Consider the following 8485-nt stretch of genomic DNA (forward strand, 5'->3'; position numbering starts at 1 on the left):
GCTGCATAGTGACGTACGACGTGGCTCCGGAAGATCCACCAATCTCAGGGGCTGGTTCTCGACGAACTTCAATCTCCCATAATGCTTCGTGCACTCATAGACCTCCGTTAAGGGACTACACGTCCCATGAAACCCCGCAATGTAAGCTTGAAGTATCATCACTGAGACGAAGATAGTCGTCTCAGGGCCAGTGGCGCAATGGATAACGCGTCTGACTACGGATCAGAAGATTCCAGGTTCGACTCCTGGCTGGCTCGGTGGGACTAAAGTTTCTTTATTGCATCCCATGGTTATATGGTCGTAAGCAGCATCTTTTAAGTCTCCCTCCCTTTCCTTACACTTTCGGAAGTTTCCTTGTTATCTTTTCACGCCTTCACTTTTCAGGTCTTAATTTCATTGAGTTCTGCGGCCTTCTTATGGCAGCTTTTTCCGTTAACTAATTCAGAGTGTCTGGTGCTCTTAAAATGGGCTTTGTATGGGCCTTAGTATATTTACAAATAGATTGTGTCAACTCAGCCACTAATTCCTCATGATGCTGTATCTCAAACACAAAAGGTAAATAAACACATACACACACATTAATTCATAGTGAGGCATTACAGCAGAGAGGAGTGATGAACTGCCTGGCGGAGGCCTGGGAAAATATCTTCATTCTTGTTAGAGGGACGGAACGGAAGGAGAGGAATGAAGCAAGGAAAGACACAGGGAAGAGAAAGGGAATACTTGAAGGCAGAGAGCCCAAAGGTGTTGAGGGCCTGGCAGCGGGGATGGAAAGGAGAACACAGCACAAAAGGCCCAAAGAAGGAAGCGTTGACAGAACTTAGGGACTGCCTGGCAGGGAGCCGTAAGAAAGAGGAGTCTGGGTTCTGGCCTCTCTGTGAGTGAAACAAGAAGGAAGTGGGTTTAGGGAAAAGAGAGAGTTCGGGTTTGGAAATGCTGAATTAGTTGGACGCCTAGGGGGCGCTGTGTAATAGAGAGTTGGATGAACAGTGAGGTGAACCAGACAAGATTTGGAAATGGCCAGAAGAGAGGTAGTGACAGAAGCCACGAGACTGAATGAGATTATCCTGGCCCGTCGGGGACAAAGTCCTTGGAAACATGGTAAGTGTGTGGATAGGATAAGCTGTAAAGAACCCTGGGTGCAATGTAAGTGCTCCAGAAGGAGGAAAGTCCAAAAGCCAAACAACTTAAGGAAATGCCTAAAGCCTAAAGTTGGAAGTGCTTTTGTCCCATCTTAGTCTTCATTTGATTCTTGCAGATATTACTACTACAGCTACTACCAACAACAGCTACTACTAGGCTTTTTTTTTTTTTTTTTTTTTAAGATTTTATTTTATTCATTTGTCAGAGAGAGAGAGTACAAGCAGGGGGAGTGTCAGTCGGGGAGAAGCAGGCTCCCCACTGAGCAAAGAGCCGGATGCGGACTCCATCCCAGGACCTCAGGATCATGACCGGAGCCAAAGGCAGACACTCAACCGACTGAGACACCTAGGCATCCCTAGGCTTTATTTCTTAAAACAGTTTTAGATTTACAGAAAATTTGCACAGATAGTACAGCGAGTTCCCATATAGCTCCCCACAGGTTTCTCTGTCATTAACATCTTAACATGTATGGTTAATGTAATGTTATTACACTTCATGAACCAATGCTGATACATTATTATTAACTGAAGTCCACAGTTTATTCAGATTTCCTTAGTGTTTACCTAATATCCTCTTTCTGTTCCAAGATCCTATCCACGATACCATATTACATATAGTTGTCATGTCTCCTAGGCTCCTCTGGACTGTGTCAGGTTTCTCAGTTGTTCCTCGTTTTTCGTGGCCTTGATAGTTTTGAGAACTACTGGTCAGGCATACTATAGGATGCCCCGCTACTGGAATTTGTCTGATTGTTTTCTCATGATTAGACTGGGATTATGGGTTTGGGGAGGAAGATCACAAAGTGTCATTTTCATACTATCATATCAATAGTACATACTATCAACATAATTTATGACTGTTGATGTTGACCTTTATCACCTGGCAAAAGCAGTGTTTATCAGGTTCCTCCATTGTAAAATTATACTCTCCCCACACCCTTCCATCCTGTGCTCATTGGAAGGAAGTCACCATGTGCATCCCACACTTAAGGAGTAGGGAGTTATGCTTACCCTCCTTTAGGGTGGAGTGTCAACAATATTTATTTGGAATTCTTCCCTGCAGGTCTTATGAGTAGATGGTTGTCCACAGGAAGTGGGTGAGTGCTCCGTCGACATTTTAAGAGGGAAAAAAGAATTTTGAGGAGGCCGGCTTGTTCTCTGCCCCAGCTGTGCCCAACCAAACTCTCCATTCGGAGAAGACTTACTAGATGTTGTTTCTTCTTCAGAAGCTAATTATCTGGGCTGTGCACCATCTGTGCTCCTGGCGTCTTCCTCCTGATGTCAAGCTGGTGGCTGCTCTGTTGGTTGTTAACTAAGCCATCCATGGGTAAGAGGGAGAGAGGAATATCTGTGAAAAGTAATGTCAGTTTTGCCATCGGTTAAAGTAATTTTCAAAAGAACTTGTGCAAAAAGAGCCTGGAATTTCTGGCTGACCTTAAAATAACTTCACATGGCTGAATTTCATTTGTCTGTGATGCCTTTGTTTTGTCGTTCAGAATGGCCTCAGCTCTACGGCAAGCATGCTGCTGAACAGTTCCCAGTAATTCTGTACCACCATGCTCCCCGCCTTTCCGACAGCACTTTCCTGTGACTTCTAAAAACAGCAGGTACTGTGGGGCTGCCTATATGAGCTGGAGAGAAGCAGAAGCGAAAGAGTGAAAAAGAAATAGAGCACCTTGTAAAGGACTTGGCCCTAAGGATAAAGTCAGAATTGGGGAAGTCTGTCTTCTGATTGGCCTCCCTCTGCTCTGCCCTCCATGGTGAACTCGTGCTCAGAAGCATGTAAGTTGCTGATGGAAGGCCTACTGGATGCAAGCCTTGGCTGAGATGAAAAGGTAGGGAGATGGTAGGACAGAGGGTCAAATACCCTGGGTGACAAATAATGGGACTTTCTTCAACAGGAACCAGTGACCAACAGGCAGAACCTTGGAAACTTTTCTGGAAAGGAAAGAGTATCCTCTCGCAGATAATTCTCCCCTTGCCCCTCAAGCCCCCTCCCCTCACATTCCTCACCTCCAGGCCCAGTTCTTTTACCTGATCCTGTTTTTGTGACCTTGTTTAAACACCTCCAGCCCATTGTAAACACTCCCTTCATCTCTGGTCCTCCGCTTCTCCCTCAGCACTTGCCTCCCTCCCCAGCGCCCCTTCACTCACCTCTGTGCCTGCCCAGCCAGCTAGACTCTTCCACACCAAAATAAAGGCCCATTTGACCCTCCTACTGCTCCAAATTGCTTCTGTGCAATCAAGGCTGTCCTGCAGCTACCAAAGTGGCAGAGTTACTGAGGCAAAATAATCTGTGCCGATTTGCATTCTCTTCCTTGTCAGCTCTATTATACAGTGTTTATCTGTCAAAATGAATAGAAAGTAGAAATTGTTCTGGAACACAGAAAAAGATGGAAAACTACCTGATTTGTTTACGAAGCCAGAATATACCGAATATCAAAACCTGTCAGCAGAAGCCCCCCCAAAAAAACCCTCTAGACCAATCTCACTTATGAATATAAATGTAAAAATCCTAAAATATTTAAGATTAACATATAAAAGACAGCAGTATATTAATATAATAATTACATAAAAACCAACTAGGGTTTAATCTTGGGACTTAAGACAAGATTAGGTATTAGGAAATTTATTTATACAAAAGGTCAAAAATAAACCAAACAAGAAAAACATCTGATCATTTTAATAGTCACCAAAGAGAACGTGGCAAGTCAATTCCATTTGCTATAAACACTCCTAATAGTCTTAATATTCTTCATATATAAACACATGTATATATATGAAGTCAACAATTTATGTAAAAACAAGAATGTCTAGTCTCATCACTGTGTTATTTAGTATTAGTCTGAAAAATCAAATACAATAGGCTGGAAATTTTAAAAGGGGGTTATAACTTTTGGAAAGAGAGAAACAAATTTATCAGTTTGTAGATGATATGATTGTACACATAGAGAATCCATGAGAATCAATGTTAAAATGATGAGAATTAATAATAGAATTCAGAAAAGTACTTGATACATGACAAATACAATATAAATCTGTAGCCTTTTAAATGCTGAGAATAACCAGTCAGAAGACATAATTAATAAAAATATCCCAATAACATGATAGTTAAGATCATGGACTGTGGAGCTAGATGGTTAAAGCTCTGTTCATCCACTTACTAACTACATGTACATAATCTCTCTGGCCTCAGTTTCCTCGTCCATAAAATGAGAATGTAAATAATAGTTCTTATCTCATAAAGCTGTTAGGAGGATTAGTTAAGTTTAAATTAGTTAAAAATAGGGGTACCTGGGTGGCTCAGTCATTAAGCGTCTGCCTTCGGCTCAGGTCATGATCCCAGAGTCCTGGGATCGAGTCCCGCATCGGGCTCCCTGCTCTGCGGAAGCCTGCTTCTCCCTCTCCCACTCCCCCTGCTTGTGTTCCTGCTCTCGCTATGTCTCTCTCTGTCAAAAAAATAAATAAAATCTTTAAAAAAAAAAAAAATTAGTTAAAAATAGAAAAACATTGAGAACCTACCCTGCACACAATAAGCCTTTGATACTGTGATTAGTTTTTTCTCATTCACAATGGTAACAATAATGCTGCTATAAAATGCTTAGCTGGCACCTTCCTGCAAAATGTGAGGAACCTATATAAAGAAAATTACAGAGTTTTGCTGAGAGATACAATGAAAAAAATGGAGAGACAAGCCGTGTTCTTTAAAAAAAAAAAAAAAGGAATGTTATAAAGATGTCAATTCTTACCAAATTAATTTCTCGCTTTTACAACATTCAATCACAACTCTAATGGAATCTTTTGTTACTTGATAAAAATGATTCTACTGTTCATCTGCAATAAAAATCAGACAAGAAAAGTAAAGAAAATTCAAAAAAAGAGGAGAAAGGAGAAGGAACTGACTCTATATTTTAAGCCCTTTACCTTAAACCTTTTATGAAATAAGCAGTATATAAATAAAGGGCTACAACGTTCAGTTGGTATAAGAATAGAATAAAAGAGCTAAACCAGTAGCCCAGAAACAGACCAGTTATATGTGTATACATGTTTGTGATTAAATATATGATTTAATTTGTAATAATAAAATCATCTAACACCTACTGAGCCCTTATTTTGTGACAGGTTCTATGAAAAGCACTCTACATTCCCAAGAACCCTGTGAGGTAGGAGGTATTATTCTCTTGGTCTTAGAAAGATAAAGCGATTTGCCCCACTAAAAAGGAGTTTAGATGGGGTGCAAACTTAGGTCAACTGACTCCAGAGCCTTTGATCTTAACCTTAAGGCATATCATCTATAATTTTCCTTCTAGAAAGGTATCCTAGACAATCTTCACAAACTAGGACAAAGATTAATTAAGAGAAATGCTTAGTGTAGCATTTTTTTTTATGATTATAAAGAATGTAAAACAACAAGTTGGATATCCTATAGGGGTATGGTTAAATAAATCATCCATGCAATGAAATCTTAAGCAGCCATTAAAATCAATGTAGCCAGAGAAAATTTAATAACATGGAGGAGCGCTCAATGATATGCTCTTCTGTGACAAAGATTACAAACTGTACATAATGACTTTGATATGTGGGGAAAAATGGTATTTTCCAAATTTTCTGTAATAAACATGTTTATATTATAGGGAAGACATTTAAAAAATGAATATAAAACCTGTGCCCTCCCCCTGGGCTTTCTGCTTGTTTGCATCCTTCTTTCTGTTGAAGACCCCGTCCCTCTCTCCAGGCCCCTCACGCTGTCCTGTCTTCCGCAGTCACTCTTACCTCGGAGCACCAATGTAATAGCCCTCCTACACAGACTAATATTTGTTTAGTCCTATCTCATGCCAGGCACTTTAAATATATTATCTCACTTAATCCTCAGGACATAATCTTCTGGGGGAGGAATTATTGATATACCCATTCTGTAGATGAGAAAACTGAGGTTAAGTATCTTGAACAAAGTTATTCTTCGGTTAAATGGAGGAGCCAGAATGAGAATCCAGTTCTTCTGATTCCCAACTCACTGCTTTTCCTTTTACCTTTCCCAAAATGTGGTCCAAAGACCTTGGGGCTCCCTGAGACCCTTTTCAGGAGGTGCTTGAGGATCTCCTACATGTCTGTGTGGGGCCAGGTTTTCTTTATTCAACCAAAGCCACGTATCACCACAGAAAGAAGATATGGGAGTTTACTTGTGTTCTATTAAACGAGATATTAAGGAGAGTTACAAAAATATAAAACAGTGTTACTCTTGTCATTAAATTTTGTTTTGGAAAATACACTTTTTTAATTAAAATGTTTTATTGGGGCACCTGGGTGGCTCAGTCAGTTAAGCGTCTGCCTTTAGCTCAGGTCATGATCCCAGGGTCCTGGGATAGAGTGTGTATCAGGCTCCCTGATGGGGGCCGGGGGGAGTCTGCTTCTCCTTCTCCCTCTACATCTCCCTGCTGCTCATGCGCGCTCTCTCGCTCTCTCTTGCTCTCAAATAAACAAAATCTTTTTTTTTAAGATTTTATTTATTTATTTGATGCTTAACAACTGAGCCACCCAGGCGCCCCTCAAATAAATAAAATCTTTAAAAAATGTATTATTTATGTTAACATAAAATGGGCTTATTTTTTAATGAATTAATAAATTCTTTAAAATTTTCTCAGTTTTAATTTTTTGATTGGGAAAATATTCAGTTTATTCAGTTTATTGTGAATGTCTGGAATATCAGATACATCATTTCAATATGTAAATATCCAATCACATTTCAAAGTCCAATTTAGATTACCTGGATTTTTTCTTTGCTTTTCTCTAACAATGACAACTTCTCTATTTTATTAGTTTCTTTAGTCTTTAAAATAGTTTTTTAGGGGCGCCTGGGTGGCTCAGTTGGTTAAGCCAACTGCCTTGGCTCAGGTCATGGTCCCAGAGTCCCGGGATCAAGCCCCACATCGGGCTCCCTGATCCTTGGGAGCCTGCTTCTCCCTCTGCCTCTCTCTCTCTCTCTCTGTGTCTCTCATGAATAAATAAATCTTTAAAAAAAATAAATAAAAATAAATAAATAAATAAATAAATTAAATAAAAGTTTTTTAGACAAACCATGAGAGGCTATGGACTCTAGAAACAAACTGAGGGTTCTAGAGGGGAGGTGGTGGGGGATGGGTTAGCCTGGTGATGGGTATTAAGGAGGGCACATATTGAATGGAGCACTGGGTGTTATACGCAAACAATGAATCATGGAACACTACATCAAAAACTAATGACGTAATGTATGGTGATTAACATAATAAAATAAAATAAATAGTTTTTTAAGTGATGTTCAAGTAAACTTCAAGTGATTATCTTTGACTTTTTCTGAATAAAAAGTTTCTGTTCTTAAGACATAGGCTTGAAATTCATATACTTGATATTACCACATGGCATTTTATCTGTAGGAGGAAGAAGGAATTCAAGTTTCAATGAATACTAGAAAACTGTTCAACCCTTACTCATTATTTACTGCCTCTTCCCCTCTGACATGTTACAGAAAGTTCTTTTGGTTCTATGTCTGCCACCAGGGACTAAGTACTGCTTTCGCAAACGAGATCTAATCAAGATCATATTCAAGAAGATTTATTTATTTGAGAGAAAGAGAGAGAGAGGAGCAGGAGTGGGGCAGAAGGAGGGGCAGAAGCAGACTCCCCGCCAATGTGGGGCTCCATTCCAGGTCCCTGCAATCACGACCTGAGCCAAAGGCAGATGCCCAACTGACTGAGCCACCCAGGTGCCCCAAGATCATACTTAAAGATCAAAGCAATTGTGACTTAATGGAACTTGGATACTACATGACTCCACCTTGGCAAAGGGTTACATTCAAGAAACTCCATGCTCAATAAAACCAAATTGCTTTTGCGTGCCTGGGTGGCTCAGTCGTTAGGCATCTGCCTTCGGCTCAGGTCACGATCCCAGGGTCCTGGGATGGAATCCCACATCGGGCTCCCTGCTCCGTGGGCAGCCTGCTTCTCCCTCTGCCTCTCTCTCATTCTGTCTCTCATGAATAAGTAAATAAAACCTTAAAAAAAAAAAAACCAAATAATTTTTTTCTGATTGTCTTCAGAAAAACACAGTTGATATTCTCTTCATTGTGATTTTTAATATGAAAAATATCTATAGATAAAACTTACAAAAACAAAAGTTCTTGGTGTCCTTTAAAATTGTTGAGAGTAGAGGAGTCCTGACACCAGAAAAATTGAGAACACTTGGTTTACAAGCAGCTGCCCTCCAAGAGCTTCTGATGCTTCTGTAGATAGGATTAAACACACCTCCCTGAGCTCCCAAGGGCAGTGACCCTCTCCAGGGTAAAATGTTCCACTGCACACTTCGTCACT

At 40.2% G+C, this 8485-nt stretch overlaps 2 long non-coding RNA genes and 1 other non-coding gene across 6 annotated transcripts; 2 read left to right on the forward strand and 1 right to left on the reverse strand.

Moving 5' to 3' along the window:
• The first annotated feature begins 110 nt into the window (after positions 1–110).
• Positions 111–3357, forward strand: LOC118550126 (uncharacterized). 4 transcript variants are annotated; one of them, XR_013440623.1, is made up of 4 exons: positions 111–236; positions 2206–2239; positions 2369–2469; positions 2639–3357. It is a non-coding gene; the product is annotated as an uncharacterized LOC118550126 (long non-coding RNA). The 4 variants fall into 4 exon arrangements; XR_004924395.2 differs by having other exon boundaries at positions 2206–2469; XR_004924397.2 differs by having other exon boundaries at positions 117–257; positions 2206–2469.
• Positions 185–257, forward strand: TRNAR-ACG (transfer RNA arginine (anticodon ACG)). Its single transcript has one exon. It is a non-coding gene; the product is annotated as a tRNA-Arg (tRNA).
• Positions 2372–3406, reverse strand: LOC118550127 (uncharacterized). Its single transcript, XR_004924402.2, has 3 exons — positions 3297–3406; positions 2577–2773; positions 2372–2490 (listed from the first exon to the last, which is right to left on the reverse strand). It is a non-coding gene; the product is annotated as an uncharacterized LOC118550127 (long non-coding RNA).
• Positions 3407–8485: the final 5079 nt, after the last annotated feature.

This window comes from Halichoerus grypus, chromosome 8 (genome assembly GCF_964656455.1).
Source record: "Halichoerus grypus chromosome 8, mHalGry1.hap1.1, whole genome shotgun sequence".
Taxonomy (NCBI): Eukaryota; Metazoa; Chordata; class Mammalia; order Carnivora; family Phocidae; genus Halichoerus; species Halichoerus grypus.